This window comes from Pan troglodytes, chromosome Y (assembly GCF_028858775.2).
Source record: "Pan troglodytes isolate AG18354 chromosome Y, NHGRI_mPanTro3-v2.0_pri, whole genome shotgun sequence".
NCBI classification, from domain to species: domain Eukaryota; kingdom Metazoa; phylum Chordata; class Mammalia; order Primates; family Hominidae; genus Pan; species Pan troglodytes.
Window position 1 is genome coordinate 18,676,640 of NC_072422.2, and position 20,254 is coordinate 18,696,893.

At 38.2% G+C, this 20,254-nt stretch overlaps 1 pseudogene; it reads right to left on the reverse strand.

The window, feature by feature from the left end:
• Positions 1 to 9,835: 9,835 nt before the first annotated feature.
• The window catches only part of LOC112208922 (centriole and centriolar satellite protein OFD1-like), a 55,614-nt pseudogene continuing 45,195 nt past the window's right edge, over positions 9,836 to 20,254 (reverse strand).

A 20,254-nucleotide genomic window follows, 5' to 3' on the forward strand; every position in this document is an offset into this window, starting at 1 on the left:
CTGGGGACTTGGGAGATGGAGCCCGGTCTTGCATAGTCTTCCTATTTTTCGGTCTCTGCCAGCCCAATTAAGTTGATGCCTGGCTCCCTCATGGTGTGGTGGTCATTGGCTGGCTGTTTGATAGTTTTGTGTCCTCTGTTATTTCTTTTACTACCCTCTAAACACTTATTTTTCCAGGGACCCCCTTTTTTTGCAGTGCAAATATTGATCCCTATCTAGTCTCAGCTGACTTTTGGGTCTCTGCCCTGCTTGGCCCCTTCCACATCTGTGTCTGCATCTGCATCTGCTTGTGATGATAGCTTCCCTTTCCATGAGCGCTGCCACTAGCAGATCGGCCTTCTTCCTGAGTCTCCAATCAGCCTCACTTTGTGCTTTCTGGTCACAGTTAACGTACACCTTGGTGGCCAATTCTGAAAGCTGGGTGGCATTCATGCCTGCAAAACCATCTAGCTTTTGCAGTTTTCATCTTATGTCCCCCTGGGCTTGTCCTACAAATGCTGCATTTACTATCTGCTGGTTCTTATCCTTGGGGTCAAATGGAGTGTAAAGCCAGAATGCCTCAAACAGTTTTTAATAAAACTTGCTAGGGCTCTCGTCAGTTTCTTGAAGCACTTCTGAGATTTTTTCTGTATTGATTACCTGTTTTCTGCCTTCCTTTAGCCTTTGCAAGAGTGGTTTTCAGTATGCCTGCAGATGCTGAAACTGGTCAAATCATTTGGGTCCCAGTGGGAGTGCGCTTCTGGGAACTGGACCTGAGAGTATGCCCGGAAATTAAATGTGCCTTCTGGCACAGGGGCTTCTGGCCAGTTGAGGGCTGAATGAGCCATCCTTCTGTGCTCTTTGGTGTTAAACAGCATCAGGAGAAGATGTTTATTATCTGGACAAATTGAATTATGTGTCTGGAAAATGGACTGTATCAGATCTATGAGGGCCAGGGGCTTCTCCATGTAGGAGAGAATATGGTGTTTCCAGTTAGGGGATCAGTGATTGAAATAGGCTGGTAGATAAGGGTCCATTTCCCCCTTACGTATGGCCATATTCATCAAAGTAGAGGCCTCCCCAAGTCTCCTTGAAAGGCATCTGCAGAACCAGGGCATGGCCATAGCAGAGGCAGCTCACTTGATTATTCTGACACTCCTCCTTGACCTCCTGGGGCAGGGGCTCTGATTTCTCCCTTTGGGGTGAAACCCAGGGTGTGTCACCATCTGAATTTGACTCCTCATGGGCCATTGGCCTTGGTAAAAGGGGGCTAATTGGGGTATAGGAGGAGGGATTTCTGTCTCTTCTGGTGGTTTCCACAAAGCCAGTTTTTCTTGCCCTTCTTATGGCTTTCCCTTTTTCTCCATTGCTGCTGGTGAAGCTGATTCCTCTTTCACTTTAGGCTCAGCTTGAGCAACAAGCGTTTTGCAGTAAGCCATCAGGAAGGACTGTAGCCATGCTGGTTGGGATGATATTTAGCCATAAGTCAATATAAAAAAATTGGTCTGGATACCCTGGCTATTCTCTGACCCCAGTCACCACTTGATGTGCATGGCCAATTATTCCCCATCTATTGTTCCTTCAGCTGGCCACCCAACACTAAAATAGGGCTACTCTATTTTACAAAGACTCTTTTACCTCTGGGGAGTCGACTTGATACTACAATTCCCAGTGTAACATTTCTTAAACTTTTTAACGTGTATTCTAATATGGTGGGTTTTGACCACTTCCCTCACATTTCCTCCCAGTTATAGTGTCATACACTTACTATTTTACTTTTGCTTCAGAATGATTAGACAACCTCTCTTGTGGGAGTATTTCAGATGATGCTTAGCTTTAATGGATGGTTTGTATAACCCCTGAACCCAGACCATCACAATCACTAAATTGTGTGGTGCCTGACTAAGCCATATGTGGTAGTTCCGGAGGACATTTGCCAGTAATCCCGGTTGGTCCCACACTTCACTTGGGACATATGGTCTATGCTAAGAGATTTGCAGCCCCACATACATCACCCTACTCTTGCACATGCATTCACACAGTTTCCACTCTCAGTTCCTCTTCCGAGGTTGTGGCGTAGGTTTCATCTGAATTAGAGAGCAAATCTTGTGTCCTGGTTTGGATAACTAGATACACACTGGGAGGTGATCAGACTCCCATTCCATCTTTATGGTATGGGTCCTTCCTTGGGCCCCAAACCTTCCCATGGTTCAGCTGCATGCTGTCCCTGGAATTGTCCTGTAGCCCCTTAAGTTCCATTGTGCTTTCGGGGGCTGCATAGGGTCACAGGACATCTGGCCTCTCTTTCAGGTTGAAGTTCTTCTGATGGTGCACCTGGGGTCACAGGTCTTTCCTGGCCTGGGGCTCCAGTCTGACAGGCAAAAGAAACAGCATACCTGTTGTCTCCAATCCTGGATGAGCTCCCAGAAAATGTTGCAGGAATTAAGGAATAGTAGAGACCAGTGGGTGGAAAAGAAGAATTGTATTGTGTGCACCCTGATTTAGCAGATTAACGTTTAAACACTGAGCCCCAAACAAAGACAGGGCCTGACTTTTGAGTAGCTTGGATATTCTCTCTAGAAGTGTTCTTTGGATTTGTGTGTTGGTAGGTCATCCTCTTCTGGTTCATTGACTGGGAGAAAACAGTATTTCCTTGAAGCCCTTTTTATCTGTGCCTATTGGACTTTGTCAATTAGAAGCTTCTACAGTCCATCATCTGGGATACATGAAAGACCTAAAAATCCCAGTAAATTTACATACTGTCACTCTTCAAGTTGTGAAGTCCCTAGAGAAAATGTCTTCCTCTTTCTACTTTTCAGAGTCTGTGTTTCCCTTCTGACATTATGTCAGAAACATTGGTATGTTGCAGTGTAACTGGGAATTCTAAAAAGTGAAAGTTATAGAAAGGCTTTTAAAGTATCATGCAAAGAAATCATAGGAAGATAATATTACAGAGAATGGCATGATTAGATTTACCTACAATGAACTGATTGTATAAAATAAAGTTTTCGCCAAAATTAAATAATCTCAAAGAAGTCTTTATAATATATGTGAAATATATGTGAAATAGCCAATGATTTATAGCATATAAATAATATAGGACAGTGAAGAAAAGATAGAATACCTTCCATACACTTGGAAAAATAATATCGTTGGCAATGCTTTCAGAAAATGTAAGCAAAAATATGTCTTGCCTAAACTGCAGAAGGGATATAGTAATAACACCTTTCTCAGAGGTTTTCTTTGTTAAGTAACAAGTGATTTCATAGAAATCAAGCACTTATTTCTAGCTCTCTGGAGCAAAGTGAAAATTTGCAAAAGCAACTCTCATGACAGCCAGAGACTATAAGTGTAAGACAAAATTATTTTTTAAAAATTCAAACTCACTATCAAGAAAAACATCATTTCTGAGGTTTGGACTCCAATAATATTGGTTGAGATTAACCTTAGTAGTTTGTTGAAGTAGTCAATTGAGGAGTAAAGTTGGATATACTCCCAGGAAAGAAACCATTTCTTTGTTCAAGAGGGCTGGACCCCCTGCCTAAATCATTGGTGAAAGTTCGTATTGCTCAGACATTTAGTGGGAACATTTGAGTCAATACTGAAAGCCATGCCCACAGATACTGGGATCTAACACAGAATGAGGTTTTTACTCAAAGCCATGACATAAAATTTCATATCTCAACCTCTATCCAGTGTGATATTCTAGACTGAAGAGATGATTTTCATATTACCTGACATATACAACCACCTTAAAATAAGAAACTGGAATAAAATACTAGATTGAACAATTAAGTTCTTAAAAACCTGAAAAGATTAATATAAAACTGCCCACCCACCAATAATAACTTTACATTTAAAAGGTTAACTTTTATTTACCACTTCAAAGACAACATTGCAAAATCAATGTTGGAAGTTCCATGCCCTAAGAGATAGTCAAGATGCTTAGGGGTCACCCTCAAAAATGAAAAGTTAAATCAAAAGAGTCTTCATAATAACTAGGGTTAGGTGTTTTGGGGGATGAAGAAATGGAATCTAAGGGAAAAACAAGTGGGTAACAGGATACAAATTTTTTAAATAGACAATTATTCATCATTGTCTAAATGAAGCATATATTAAGGGAAATCAAATAATTTTTTTTTTTTTTTGACGTGGAGTCTCGTTCAGTCACCCAGGCTGGAGTACAGTGGCACGATCTCGGCTCACTGCAAGCTCCGCCTCCCGGGTTCATGCCATTCTCTTGCCTCAGCCTCCCAAGTAGCTGGGACTACAGGCGCCCGCCACTATGCCTGACTAATGGTTTTTGTATTTTTAGTAGAGACGGGGTTTCACCGTGTTAGCCAGGATGGTCTTGATCTCCTGATCTTGTGATCCGCCCGCCTTGGCCTCCCAAAGTGCTGGGATTACAGGCGTGAGCCACCGCGCCTGGCCTGTTTGTTTTTTATACAGAAGATTCAGCATAAATATAGCAAGAATAAGTAATTTCCTAAGTAGATGTGAAAGTAAGGTTGCCAGATGTAGGGGGAAAATACAGGAATTTAAATATCACATTTTAATTTGAAATTTGGCAATGTATTGACAAACAACAAAGAATTATATTTCAGTGTAAGTCTGTCCATGCAATATTGAGAATATTACTAAATTACAAAGCTATTGAGAATTATACTAAAATGCTGTTTGTTGTTTATTTAAAATGAAAATGTAACTGGGAATCCTTCATTTTATCTGGTGACCATACATGAAAGGGAAGTTATGAAAGTTGAGCTCAGATTAGGAAACTTTCATCTGCATTTAAAAAAAACACCATGAGACAAAAATGTTTAGAAAGGGCAACAGGCAGAATACAAAAATAATCTCTACACAGAATATTATTCCACATATGTTTTTGTTACTTAGAGATACATTTTTCAACTTATGAAGACTATGCAAATATCAAAGACCTATCAAAACATCAAGGAAAAGAAGAATAAAAGTTTCCTTGTTTCCTTTTTTTAGCAAGAAGAATAAATATCCAAATGAAAGAGGTATTACAAGAATTTTTTATGAGGCTAATAAATGTTTTACTTTGTTAGAAAAAAGTTAACTGGGTTCTACTGATTAGCTAACAAAGTTTAGAAATATCGTGACAAATGTCAAAAGCAGGAAAAGAAATAAATATGAGTAAGAAAATTAAATCAACACAATTAGGAAAATAGGTGGCAGGTGGGGAAGGGGAGAGAAGAACTAAGGCAGATATGCCAAAGCAGAGACAAAGAAAATCTAGGGTAGAACAACTCTCTAATCAGATATTAGTTAGAGAGATATGAGAGTAACCATATTAGATGTAAACAGTTTATATTTCTGTGTTAAAATATAAAGTACTCTAATATTAGATTGAGAAAAAATTGCTTTTACCTAGAAATAATCACCCTGAAATATTGAAAATAAAGGTTTAGAGAAAATCAACAGGTATTTATCAAAAAAGTAAGGTCACTGATATTATACAAGGCAAAGGAGAGTTTTAAGGAAAATACAAACAATAAAGAGGGATAATAAAATAATTTATGAGGTAACAGACAAAATAAGAAATATCAAAATATGAAAATATCTTTTAAAGATAATATAACAGTCACAAATTTAAATGTCTCAGCAGCATTGTCTCAACCTACACCTGAGGCAAATTTTATGAATATCTATTTATGTAGACAAATCCCGATTGTAGTGAGAGGTGTTTAATATATTACTCACTTAGACTGATGAGTATACAGAAATTTAATAGTTAATAGATATACTTTGCAATGTTTATGTACTTACTTTTCTTCAGGTTTTTAAAGTGAAGCCTAGTAGTAGAGCACATTTTCAGGATTTGACAGCTCTGCTAGTAGAGAAAGAATTAATACAGAATAACCCTCATCCCCTTTAACATCAAGTCTCTCTAATCTAAGTAGCACCTTGCTTTACCTTCTGACATGCTCACTAGTCATCATGCTCAACCTTCTTTTCCAGATCCACTTTCTCATGATACTGTCTTCTAACTGGCTTACATGGATGCCAGCAAAATACAGGCTTACCAGGGTATCAAAGCAAAGAAAGAACACAAACTGCAAGATATCCGGTTTCTCTAAAAGGAGTAACTCACTTCTTACACATAAATGTTTGCCAGAGTGTTTCAGCCAACGCATTGACAGCTCTGACAAATTATCAGACAACTGCTCTGCATTACAGATGTGTATCCCACCAAACTAAAGTAGACGTTCAAACACCTTTCTGTTTCAAGCTGCTGAGATGTAGCTCCTGGAATACCTTCCAGTGAGTACATCTTTTTCTTTAGAGCAAATATTGCAGGTTATATGTTAGCAATTTTAAAAGGTAACACTTTGACAAAATGACCTTTCACTCTGGAAATTTGTGGCACATTCACATTTGCTGCTAGAACATTTCTCTCAAGACACTCAATGGAATATGTGATACTCTTTGATAAGGACCTGTGACATGCCAGCATCAAAAATTGAGACGATAAATTCATATATATGCTATCTATTCTCAAATAAGTGTTACCTACATAGGAAATAAAGTGAAATTGGTGTGAAGTTTCAATTCTGACAGCTGGCACTTATTAAACTTTGGCGCATAAGTAACGTGATTCATCTCATGACTTTTTAAATTAGCTTTCTCTCCCAAGTCCGTGTCCCATTAATTTCCTCAGCCAAGAAGAAAATATTTTTCACTAATCCTAAAAGTAGGTACAATTCTGCTGACTCTACTAGATACTCTAAAAAATCTAGATTCAGACTAATTGACAAGAATTCCAGAAGCACTTTTATAATAGGTTTTATTTCAACAAAATACTGATCTAGTTTTTATTATCCTTGAGAAATAAATGTCATCTCTGCCTTAAAGAGTATTTGGTATACATTTTTCAGAATTTATGTCAAAACCAATGACCTAAGTATCTTTCACAGAATTTCGTTCTATGTATTTTTTTAAATTAAGAATTTTTACCTCACCAAAACAACCACCAGTTTAAACTATTTTTTAGTGGTCTGGGTAAACAGTTTCACATCCACTATCTAAAACCTAATTTCAAATTGGCCAAAGACCTGTAACCTTTGACTTCTATAGACTTGAAGATGTAAGTAATTTAAATTAGGGTTGGTATTTCATTTTCTTCTTATCTAAATCTTAATTCCTTGGAATAACAAAGTTTGGTGTTGCATAAGAAAACTTCCTGAGTTTAAGACATTTTCAAAAGAAATTTGCCTTCTGCCTTATTGTATTCCAGATATTCAGTGACTATAGTTACTGTGTGTTAGTGATGGTAAACTCTGTGCAGTTCTTTATGAAATACTCTATATAACTGTTAGGTACATCAGTGTTTTTCAAATGGGCTGCTTAATACAGGATCCATTGTGTATATTCACCTTAAAATTTAACTTGTGATTTGGCTGTTTCCTGGATTTGAGAGCACCGCATGTGCAGAAATGTACTCAAAATTAAGAAAGGAAATACAATTTTATATGGATGCTATTAAATTTGAACATCAAGTATCACATGTATCAGTGGGTTTTTCTTTTTTTTTTTTTTTTTGTGGTTACTCTATAAAAATGCCTGTTTGGGATTTTTTTATTTTAACTGAGAGAAGCTCTCTTCTGTATAGAACAAATATTCCAAAATAGTTACGTGTTTTGTTTTCCTGTTGCATGACAAAATTAACTATTATTTCCAGCAATGGTGGTGCCTTCAGAGTCCAGTATTGCAGAAGATGTAGTGCCTCAAGCCTAATTTTAACTTTCTAATTCTGGTAGCTATTGTCAGAAACTTTTGAAAGCTTTGTTTATGTAGCCTTATTTTTTATGTAAAGAGAATTAAATTTTGCTATGTATAATTTTTTGTAATCTAACAGTTAATCCACATTGTCAATCAGTGTCAAGGGCTTCCTATTGTTCTACTCAAGTGTTACAATAAGTATTTGTAGATAATAGTTAATACTTGTCTATGCTTATTTTAAAGATCTATATTGGTGAAAATAGTTGTGGATATATTAAGAGAAATGAAATGAAAGTATAGCTTCATTCACTTGCCTTTTTACTTTATACAAATCTTATCTTTCTTTTTCCCCAGTATGCTGTGACTTTTGAATAATGTGCATAGTAAAGATTTCACACTGGTGTGGTAGTCAAGTCTGTGAGTGCTACTTGGTTTATCTCTGGAAAATTTTCTTCAGCCATTTAAGAAAATATTATAATCTACCGGGCTGTACTGGGTATAAAAGTGCCAAAAGCACTTCCGTAGTTTTCTGTATATAGTAAGTACTTTCCTGACTAGTTTTGAAACAAATAAAAGCCACCTACCTATGAGATTAACAAGGCTTAAACCTGTGCAAATTACAAGCAATCAGTGCCCATGTGTAGTTGTTTATTTTTCAAATCGATGGTATAAAAATTGAAAGATGTACTCAGAAATATAGAGCAACCAGTTCTAACAATTACTCTCTAGAGTTGCAGAGCTAAATATGTTACTCAGAGTTTTATTATATAATGTTTTTCAACTCCTTATTTGTCAGTATAATTCTGAATTTGGATTGTCTGCATCTGACCTTTTTTAGTGAGGCCTAGCCTTTGTCACTATTGACACATGCCCACTCCTAATTGAGGTGCTGACTCTGGATCACCATCCTTTATTCATACATGACAGAAAAACAGTCAGCAGTTCAATTAGTGTGCTATTTGTCACCTTCCTTTCTGCCTACTTTTAAGTAGCATTTTGTGCAATTATTTAAGTCACATGAATAGACAGGAAACTAAATAATACATAGATGTGATCACAGGCAGCCTCTAAATTATCCACAGTGATTCTGCCAAAAAACCTAGGACAATCTACAGGTTTCAGTAGAGATTTTTTTTTCCAGTTCTGCATTGTAAACGTTGATTTTTAGAAAATAAAAATGAAATCAATTGTAAAGAAGGAGCCATGTGTTTTAAAATTAATGAAACACTTGAAGCCCATTCATTAAGTATGAGGACCAATGGTTCCACAATAAAGATGCTATCTCAGTACATTCCTGCTGCTATAACACAATACATTGGACTGGGTAACTTATAAAACCAGAAATAAATTTCTTACAGTTTTAGAGACTGAGAAGTCCAAGATCAAGGCATTGATGGTCTCCATGTCTGGTGAAGGCCTGGTCTCTGCTTCCAAGATGGCCCTTTGTTGCTGCGTTCTCTAGAGAGGACAAATACAGTGTCTCCTCTAATGGTGGAAGGGCTAAAAAGCTTTGTTAGTTCCATTGAGTTCTTTTATAAGGTCGCTAATTGCTCTCTTATTTGCCTCCCAAAATCTTGAATTTTTACTTCTACCATTCTGGGGTGTTTAAATTCCAACATATAAATTCTGGAGGGACACAATTACTAAAGCCACAGGCATCAAATGCAAAGACCAGAGGCAATATTGTACTATTTCTAATGCCTAGAAAAATCTGTATTTTAATGTTCAGGTAGAAAACAGAAATGCGCTGGGAAAAATGGCCTCTTGTTTTACAGAAGGCAGCCCAGCTCTTCAGAGGAAAGAACACAGCTTACCCTTCCCAAATATAGGCCTAGATTTGACAAATAAGATAGGTTAAACACATTTAAAAATTTGAGACCAAAATAAGAATGTGTTTTAAAAAGAACAGCTCCTTTTAGTGTAATGAATGAGACATTTTATGACTGGAAAAGGGGTTTCACTTGACTTGATTATTCTTGGTTCATACACTATAGTATCAAATACAATTAGGAAAAAACAAATACACTGGATTACACAGTGATTTCTATCGAGAGTTTTGTCTGATGACAGAGAAACATTTACAAAGGGGTAAATATTATGTATCTTCTCATTATATTGCAATAGAAGCTGGAGAGCAAACCTGGTTTTCAAGAGTCATCTGGTCCTTCATGAGAAAATCCTGTTCAATTACCAAAGGGGAGACAAAAATTAAAACGTAAAAATTTTGAAAATTTGTGTCAGATTTATTTGGTTTCTTTGTAATGTTCTCAATTTATTTTCTGGGGAGTTTCTGGTCTTGCTTATCAATTATATTAGGATCAATTTCACAAGTTAGAAAATCCAATCCTTTCTTTTTATAGTCAGTAATTCTGACTGATTCAATAACTTCTTACAGGCAACCTCAAATTTCTAACCATTTCTTTTGGCTGAAAAAATAAGCAATTAACTGTTCACATATAAAACACAGTGTGGGGAAACCAAGTCCATTTCAACTTTGTCACTAGATTGAAGCACGTCTTTAGGGAGCCTTCCTGAACCACCTTTCTTGAGCTCTGATTACCTGGGGGAAAGGGAAGAATTTTGAAATTAGGTATGCATTAATTTTATGAAATACTTGGCTAAGAACTATTTTTGAAACATATATGTAATTTGAAAGCCTAAAAAAGCAGTGACTTATAAACACAAAATTTAGCAAGCACATCAAAATAAACCATAAGGTATGCATTTAACACCATGATGCTTCTGACATATAAAATATTAATGTCAGTACTAATGTCCTTGTTATATGATAATAGCTTTTTTCTCTTGGTCCTAAATCAGTGAACCACCCTACCTTACAAATTTTGACAAACTAAAATCTCTTAAATATTTTGTCTTAAGAATGAAATATTTTATCTTAAATGTTTATCAAAAGAGTAACACCTTTAAAAGACTCGAGGTTCCATCTGAACTTTCGATTTTTTATGCTTTTCACCTTTTTGTCTTCAACGGAGAAGAACGATTACTTGGATGTGCATTCTTGTTTCGAGAAGTAAAAATAAACCACAGAAGCCCTGTGTGTCCCCGCCCACAGTGTGTGTGCCAGTGAACTAATTTTTCATAATGGAAGTCATTCCTATCATCAATGGAAAACAGATCATCTCAATGAAGGAAGCCATTAATTTCCCTCAAGTGTCATGAGCTTTAGTTTTGAATTAACCAGGAATCCAGGGAACATTCTTATGTTACAGTAATTCAAGCAAGACTTAACAAGGGTGTTAAGTGGACAGAGTAATCCATCTGATAGGACAAGAATCAGAATACAGATGGGAAGAAGAGAACCTGAGGAAAAGGGGGTGCAGCATACGCCCCTGGAAGCAAACTTGGACTGGCAGCCATCTCCACCTTTGGGTTCTTCTAGTACCAGCTAGCTGACACTGACAGCCTCTTCCTTAAACTCTGATTTCAAAGCAACATTCTGAAGCAAAGCACAATCTACTTTTTTACAGCCTTATTTAAGGATCAGATGAGAATGCACAAAAATTACCTTCAAAAACAACCATTTACTACCAAACTCCTAAGCTGCGTATTCTACACAGCATTTCTCACTGCTTGTAAGACAAGAAGAGGACAGGGATTCCTTTTTGGGCACCTGCCACTCCTCTGAATTTGGACACTAATTGACTCCCTTCACTCACCTCAATGTAGTTACTAAAGGTGAACAATGCAGCAACTTGTACAGAGAATTAGGTCATAATTATTACCCTTTCTTGATCCAGTTTTTGTAGTTCCCTCTGTTCCCTTTCTAAAATGTAGGTTACTCTGCCTTTTTTTCTTCTCTCTGCCTTCATTCTTTCACTTGCTGTTTCCACATTTTTTTCTTCTTCCTTTTGTTCTTCAATTTCTTTCTGATCTAGATCTAATAGAACAGAAAATAAAGAATTGCTGCCCGTATCACATTGTTCAAATGAATGCAGGACCATTCTGCAGGAGTCCTTGCCAAGATCCAGAGAGACTCTGCTGGGCTTTTGGTTGACATGTGACCTGCTTCAAGTTGCTCTTCCCTGTTCATTGACTTCAGGCCCCCATTCCCAACTCCTTGCCACTGCATTCCACTTCACTTGGCTGAGATGAATACAAGTCACCCTCATCATGGCCGACTCCAACTGACATAGCCTCCCTCCATGTCACAGGTTCTTGTCCTTTACACAGATCTCCTTTCTCTTCTTGAAAGCAAAGCCTACATTTCAACCTCTGCCTTTCATTATAATACCTCTCCTATCTGTATGACCCTGACTGAGCCACTGATCCCTATTTCTATACAGAGCAGTTTTATAATTCTTACTCCCATAAAGATGCTCAAGTCTGTTCTACTCTGAAAAACAGAACAGACATCAAACCCCTGTACTCCCCCAGCCATTCTAGCCATCTCACTGTTCATTTCCCACTTCCTCCAAATGGACGGCAGCCCTTCCTGGGGTTTTCACTATTATTCAGATGTGGATCCTTTCCATATCGTTTCCTCTATTCCTGCTCTCTTCACCTACCCTCGCATCCACACTTCTGAGAGTTTTCTACTATAGACATGTGAAATCCCCACAACACCAGCTTCATCATGGGCGTGATCATTCTAGTTCTTTTTTTTTTTTTTTTTTTCGGTCATGCTCTTTCCATCCTCCATCTGCCCAGCAACCAGCACTGGCACATTCATATTCCCTGTATTTCAGCTGCAACAGGTGTCTTCCACACCATCTCCCTGAAATACTTAAACAGCCCAGTCAGGACTCTCCTTGAAGTCAGTCTGTACCTTCTAGTAACTTGTGGTCATTTCCACCAGGCATTTCCTGAGGGGAAGGTGTGTATCTGCTGTGCAGTGTCTGTGCTCTGGTAGAATTCAACACCATGGTAGTCTGGGCTCCAATAATCTGCCTTTATCTTTCCATATCGATTTCCTGTAACACCACCAGCTTTGTACTAGAAATATTTCATCTCTCTCAACCCACTCACTGGGGCCTGGCCATGGCTGTGTCTTCCTTGCTTGGCATTTGCCTTTACTGTATCCTGAGCCTGTATTAATCCCATGCTGTCATAAAGCCTGATATGCTATTCAAGCCCTAACTGAAATGTCATCTCCTCCTTATTTCTGAAGGGACAAGTAACCAAACCAGTCCAGCACCTTACTTGCATGATATCTTGCACCTGCTTCTTGAAAACCTACAGATACTTGTTTCATCCACTTCTATTTTATCCATGGAATGCCCATGTTTTAATAAATTGTCTCTTCCCTTTGCATCTTGGCACAGATCTCTGCATCTCACATGTTTAATTACATCTCATGCTCAGAAACAATTTTACTGACCTTTCTCTTCAAGTTCTGACACGTAACTTATTTTTTTATAAAGCTAGCAATGCTAATAACAAGAAAAATTCATAGGCTTACTGGAGGATTCTGCACCCTTTTGCTCTTCCTTATTTTAAAGTCATCAGCAGGGAGTTAGTTAGTTTCACGAATAAGAGAGAAGCAACACAATTTTTTCTCTCATCACCACCCATCTCTTCTCAATACTTCTGATGAAATTAAAATACAAAAAGGGACACTTGATCACTTCTGCAGACAGAAATGCAACTTCCTCCTTGTTTAAAGAAGAAACAAAAGTTACTCTAAAGTGAGATTGCTTTCTTACGTGGAATAGTATTCTCAAAATAGCAATGTTGTTTAAGCACATTTATATTGAGAAATAAATGGGAAGAACAAACTACTTTTCTACTCTGGTGTGTATTTTGCACCTGTATGGTGGAATACAGAAATGTCTTTGGACACAAAGGCAAATAAATAAAGTATGTTTATTGGGTACCTCATATCAGAGACAACAAATTTCAGCCTTTTCCATATCATCTGTGCCCAGATGCAGAGGTGAAATGATGAATATAAAAATTTCTCAATAACAACTATGTTACTCGCTATGCTGCTTAAAAATTTTAAGGCAAATATTATAATGTACATTCTCCCTCAGAGGTAGAACACCTTGTTACTCAGTTGATTTCGTTTATTCTAACATGTTATTTTTATTCCCTTGCTCAGGCCTGTGAAAAATGGCTGCCTGTCAGAAACTCCCTCTTGTGGCCATGTCCCCTGTGCATCAGCTGCAGCCCATTTCTTCTGCAGTCCTGGGTAATGGCTTGCTGACCATCTGCCTCAATGTCTAGAAATCAGGAAGACAAAGGTTTGGTTTGGTTCACTGTTGCATGTTCAGCCCCAAGGAAAGTGCCCAGCAGACAGAGGCTCTAGATCAAGTCTCACTGAGTGCTTTCCAAAGCAGATTTACTCTGGAATCAGCAAAACACAATTTCTCAAAATCCCTTGCCTATTTAAGTAATTCTATGTGTTCCTGAGTGCCATGACTACACCCAAAAAACTGCTAACCAGACATTTTGGTAATGTTTTGAAGAAGATGTATTTTCAATATTTGTGGGGGACAAAGAGGTGGCTTAACTTGAGAAATTATCTTTCATATTTGAGGATTAAACACATTGATCCCAAAAGAAAGGATCCTGGATGTTTGCTCAGCCCTGGAACAAAGTGCAAAGCTCCAACATCTCTCTTCCCATCTCCCTCCACCTCCAGCAAGGAAAGTTGGTAATCTTAAAGAAGGCTGGAATAAGAAAGTGGGACAGACAAGAGAAGTCTGATGGCCAGTTTTTTTATAGTGCTAAGTTAAACCAGTGTTACAGCTTTTCCAAAAATTGAAATACGAAATCTATTTCCCCAATTCCTTATTTTTTTTTACTTTTTTAAAATATTATACTTTAAGTTCTACAGTACATGTGCATAATGTGCAGGTTTGTTACATATGTATACATGTGCCATGTTGGTGTGTTGCACCCATTAACTCATCATTTACATTAGGTAAGTCTCCTAATGCTATCCCTCCCCGCTCCCCACACCCCAAGACAGGACCTGCTGTGTGATAGTCCCCTTCCTGTGTCAAACTGTTCTCATTGTTCAAGTCACACCTATGAGTGAGAACATGTGGTGTTTGCTTTTTGTCCTTGTGATAGTTTGCTGAGAATGATGGTTTCCAGTTTCATCCATATCCCCACAAAGACATGAACTCATCTTTTTCTATGGTTGCATAGTATTCCGTGATGTATATATGCCACATTTCCTTAATCCAGTCTATCACTGATGGACATCTGGGTTGGTTCTAAGTCTTTGCTATTGTGAATAGTGCCGCAATAAACATACGTGTGCATATGTCTTTATAGCAGCATGATTTATAATCCTTTGCCTATATACCCAGTAATAGGGATGGCTGGGTCAAATGATATTTCTAGTTCTAGATCCTTGAGGAATAGCCACACGGTCTTCCACAATGGTTGAACTAATTTACTGTCCCACCAACAGTGTAAAAGTGTTCCTATTTCTCCACATCCTCTCCAGCACCTGTTGTTTCCTGACTTTTTAATGATCGCCATTCTAACTGGTGTGAGATGCTATCTCATTGTGGTTTTGATTTGCATTTCTCTGATGGCCAGTGATGATGAGCATTTTTTTCATATATCTGATTGTTGCATAAATGTCTTCTTTTGAGAAGTTTCTGTTCATATCCTTCACCCACTTTTGGATGGGGTTGCTTGTTTTTTTTCTTGTAAATTCGTTTGGGTTCTTTGTAAATTCTGGATATTAGCCCTTTGTCAGATGAGTAGATTTCGAATATTTTCTCCCATTCTGTAGGTTGCCTGTTCACTCTGATGGTAGTTTCTTTTGCTGTGAAGAAGCTCTTTAGTTTAATTAGACACCATTTGTCAATTTTGGCTTTTGTTGCCATTGCTTTTGGTGTTTTAGGCATGAAGTCCTTGCTCATGCGTATGTCCTGAATGGTTTTGCCTAGGTTTTCTTCCAGGGTTTTTATGATTTTAGGTCTAACATTTAAGTCTTTAATCCATCTTAAATTAATTTTTGTATAAGGGGTAAGGAAGGGATCCAGTTTCAGCTTTCTACATATGGCTAGCCAGTTTTCCCAGCACCATTTATTAAATAGGGAATCTTTTCCCCACTTCTTGTTTTTGTCAGATTTGTAAAAAATCAGATGGTTGTAGATGTGTGGTATCATTTCTCAGGGCTCTGTTCTGTTCCATTCATCTATATCTCTGTTTTGGTACCAGTACCATGCTGTTTTGGTTACTGTGGCCTTGTAGTGTAGTTTGAAGTCAGGTAGCGTGATGCCTCCAGCTTTGTTCTTTTGGCTTAGGATTGACTTGGAAATGTGGGCTCTTTTTTGGTTCCATATGAACTTTAAAGTAGTTTTTTCCAATTCTGTGAAGAAAGTCATTGGTAGCTCAATGGGGATGGCACTGAATCTATAAATTACCTTGGGCAGTATGGCCATTTTCACGATATTGATTCTTCCTACCCATGAGCATGGAATGTTCTTCCATTTGTTTGTATCCTCTTTTATTTCCTTGAGCAGTGGTTTGTGGTCCTCCTTGAAGAGGTCCTTCACATCCATTGTAAGTTGGATTCCCAGGTATTTTCTTCTCTTTGAAGCAATTGTGAATGGGAGTTCACTCATGATTTGGCTCTCTGTTTGTTATTGGTGTCTAAGAATGCTTGTGATTTTTGCACATTGATTTTGTATCCTGAGACTTTGCTGAAGTTGCTTATCAGCTTAAGGAGATTTTGGGCTGAGACGATGGGGTTTTCTAGATATACAATCATGTCATCTGCAAACATGGACAATTTGACTTCCTTTTTTGCTAATTGAATACCATTTATTTCTTTCTCTTGACTGATTGCCCTGGCCAGAACTTCCAACACTATGTTGAATAGGAGTGGTGAGAGAGGGCATCCCTGTCTTGTGCCAGTTTTCAAAGGGAATACTTCCAGATTTTGCCCATTCAGTATGATATTGGCAGTGGGTTTGTCATAAATAGCTCTTATTATTTTGAGATACATGCCATCAGTATCTAATTTACTGAGATATTTTATCATGAAGCGTTGTTGAATTTTGTCAAAGGCCTTTTCTGCATCTATTGAGATAACCATGTGGTTTTTGTCGTTGGCTCTGTTTATGTAATGCATTACATTTATTGATTTGCATTTGTTGAACCAGCCTTGCATCCCAGGGATGAAGTCGACTTGATCATGGTGGATAAGTTTTTGATGTGCTGTTGGATTCTGTTTGCCAGTATTTTATTGAGGATTTTTGCATCGATGTTCATCAGGGGTAATGGCTAAAATTCTCTTTTTTGTTGTGTCTCTGCCAGGCTTTGGTATCAGGATGATGCTGGCCTCATAAAATGAGCTGGGAGGATTCCCTCTTTTTCTATTGATTGAAATAGTTTCAGAAGGAATGGTAGTAAATCCTCTTTGTACCTCTGGTGGAGTTCGGCTGTGAATCTGTCTGGTCTGGACTTTTTTTTTGGTTGATGAGCTATTAATTATTGCCTCAATTTCAGAACCTGTTATTCGTCTATTCAGAGATTCAGCTTCTTCCTTGTTTAGTCTTGGGAGGGTGTATGTGTCCAGGAATTTATGCATTTCTTCTAGTTTTTCTAGTTTATTGTATTCTCTGATTGCAGATTTGTATTTCTGTGGGATTGGTGGTGATATCCTCTTTATCATCTTTCATTGTGTCTATTTGATTCCTCTCTCTTTTCTTCTTCATTAGTCTTCCTAGGGATCTATCAATTTTGTTGATATTTTCAAAAACCAGCTCCTGGATTCATTGATTTTTTGAACTGTTGTTTTTCTCTCTATCTCCTTCAGTTATGCTCTGATCTTAGTTATTTCTTGCCTTCTGCTAGCTTTTGAATGTGTTTGATCTTGCTTCTCTAGTTCTTTTAATTGTGATGTTAAGGTGTCAATTGCACATCTTTCCTGCTTTATCTTGTGGGCATTTAGTGCTATAAATTTTCCTGTACTTATTGCTTTAAATATGTCCCAGGGATTCTGGTATGTTGTGTCTTTGTTCTCATTGGTTTCAAAGAACATCTTTATTTCTACCTTCATTTCGTTATGTACCCAGTAGTCATACCGGAGCAGGTTGTTCAGTTTCCATGTAGTTGAGAGGTTTTGAGTGAGTTTCTTAACCCTGAGTTCTAGTTTGATTACACTGTGGTCTGAGACACAGTTTGTTATAATTCCTGTTCTTTTACATTTGCTGAGGAGTGCTTTACTTCCAACTATGTGGTCAATTTTGGAATAAGTGTGGTGTGGTGCTGAGAAGAATGTATATTCTGTTGATTTGGGGTGAAGAGTTCTGCAGATGTCTATTAGATCTGCTTGGTGCAGAGCTGAGTTCAAATCCTGGATGTCATTGTTAACTTTCTGTCTCGTTGATCTGTCTAGTATTGAGAGTGGGGTGTTAAAGTCTCCCATTATTATTCTTTGGAAGTCTAAGTCTCTCTGTATGTCTCTAAAGATTGCTTTATGAATCTGGGTGCTCCTGTGTTGGGTGCATGTATATTTAAGACAGTTAGTTCTTCTTGTTGAGTTGATCCCTTTACTATTATGTAATGGCCTTCTTTTTCTTTTTGATGTTTGTTGGCTTAAGTCCGTTTTGTCAGAGACTAAGATTGCAACCCTTGCCTTTTTTTGTTTTCCATTTGCTTCATAGATTTTCCTCCATCCCTTTATTTTGAGCCTATGTGTGTCTCTCCATATGAGGTGGGTTTCCTGAATACAGCACACTGATGGGTCTTGATTCTTTATCCAATTTGCCAGTCTGTGTCTTTTAATTGGAGCATTTAGCCCATTTATGTTTAATGTTAATATTATTATGTGTGAATTTGATCCTGTCATTATGATGTTAGCTTGTTATTTTGCTCGTTAGTTGATGCAGTTTCTTCCTAGCCCTGATGGTCTTTAAAATTTGGCATGTTTTTGCAGTTGCTGGTACCAGTTGTTCTTTTCCATGTTTAGTATTTCCTTCAGAAGCTCTTTTAGGGCAGGCCTTGTGGTAACAAAATCTCTCAGCATTTCCTTCTCTGTAAAGGATTTTATTTCTCCTTCACTTATGAAGCTTCATTTGGCTGGATATGAAATTCTGGGTTGAAAATTCTTTTCTTTAAGAATGTTGAATATTGGTGCCCACTCTCTTCTGGCTTGTAGAGTTTATGCTGAGAGATCAGCTGTTAGTGTGAAATGTCCTTAACATTTTTTTCCTTGTTTTCAACTTTGGTGAATCTGCCAATTATGTGTCTTGGAGTTGCTCTTCTCGAGGAATATCTTTGTTGCATTCTGTGTGTTTCCTGAATTTAAATGTTAGCCTGCCTTGCTAGATTGGGGAAGTTCTCCTGGATAATATTCTGCAGAGTGTTTTCCAACTTGGTTCCATTCTCCCTGTCACTTCCAGGTACACCACTCAGATGTATATTTGGTCTTTTCACATCTTCCCATATTTCTTGGAGGCTTTGTACTTTTCTTTCTATTCTTTTTTCCCAAAAGTTCTCTTCTCACTTCATTTTACTAATTTGATCTTCAGTCATTTATACCGTTTCTTCCAATTGATGGAATCAACTACTGAAGATTGTGCAATCATCACCTACTTCTCACACCATGGTTTTCAGCTCCAGCAGGTCATTTAAAGACTTCTCTACAGTGATTATTCTAGTAACCCATTCCTCTAATCTTTTTTCCAGGTTTTTAGCTTCTTTGTGATGGGTTTGAATTTCCTCCTATAGCGCAGAGAAGTTTGATCATCTGAAGCCTTCTTCTCTCAGCTCATCAAAGTCATTCTCTATCCAGCTTTGTTCTGTTGCTGGGGAGAAGCTGTGTCCCTCTGGAGGATGAGAGGTGTTCTGATTTTTAGAATTTTCAGCTTTTCTGCTCTGTTTTTTCCCCATCTTTGTGGTTTTATCTACCTTTTAGTCTTTGATGATGGTGACATACATATGGGGTTTCGATGTGGATGCCTTTCTGTTTGTTAGTTTTCCTTCTAACAGTTGGGACCCTTAGCTGCTGGTCTGTTGGAGTTTGCTGGACGACCACTCCAGACCTGTTTGCCTGGTTATCAACCGCAGAGGGTGCAGAACAGCGAATATTGCTGAACAGCAAATGTTGCTGCCTGCTCATTCCTCTGGAAGTTTCATCACAGAAGGTTACCCAGCCATGTGAGGTGTCAGTCTGCCCCTACTGGGGTGTGCCTCCCAGTTAGGCTACTTGGGTTTCAGGAACCCACTTGAGGAGGAAGTCTGTCTGTTCTCAGATCTCAAACTCCATGCTGGGAGAGCCACTACTCTCTTCAAACCGGTGAGACAAGGATATTTAATTCTGCAGTGGTATCTGATGCCCTTTGTTCTGTTATGTCCTGCCCCCAGAGGTGGAGTCTACAGAGGCAGGAAGGCCTCCTTGAGCTGTGGTGGACTCCACCCAGTTCCAGCTTCCAGGCCACTTTGTTTACCCACTCAAGCCTCAGCAATGGAGGGAGCCCTTCCCCCAGTCTCGCTGCTGTGTTGCAGTTTGATTTCAGACTACGGTGCTAGCAATGAGTGAGGCTCCATTGGCATGGGACCCTGTGAGCCAGGCATGGGATATAGTCTCCTTGTG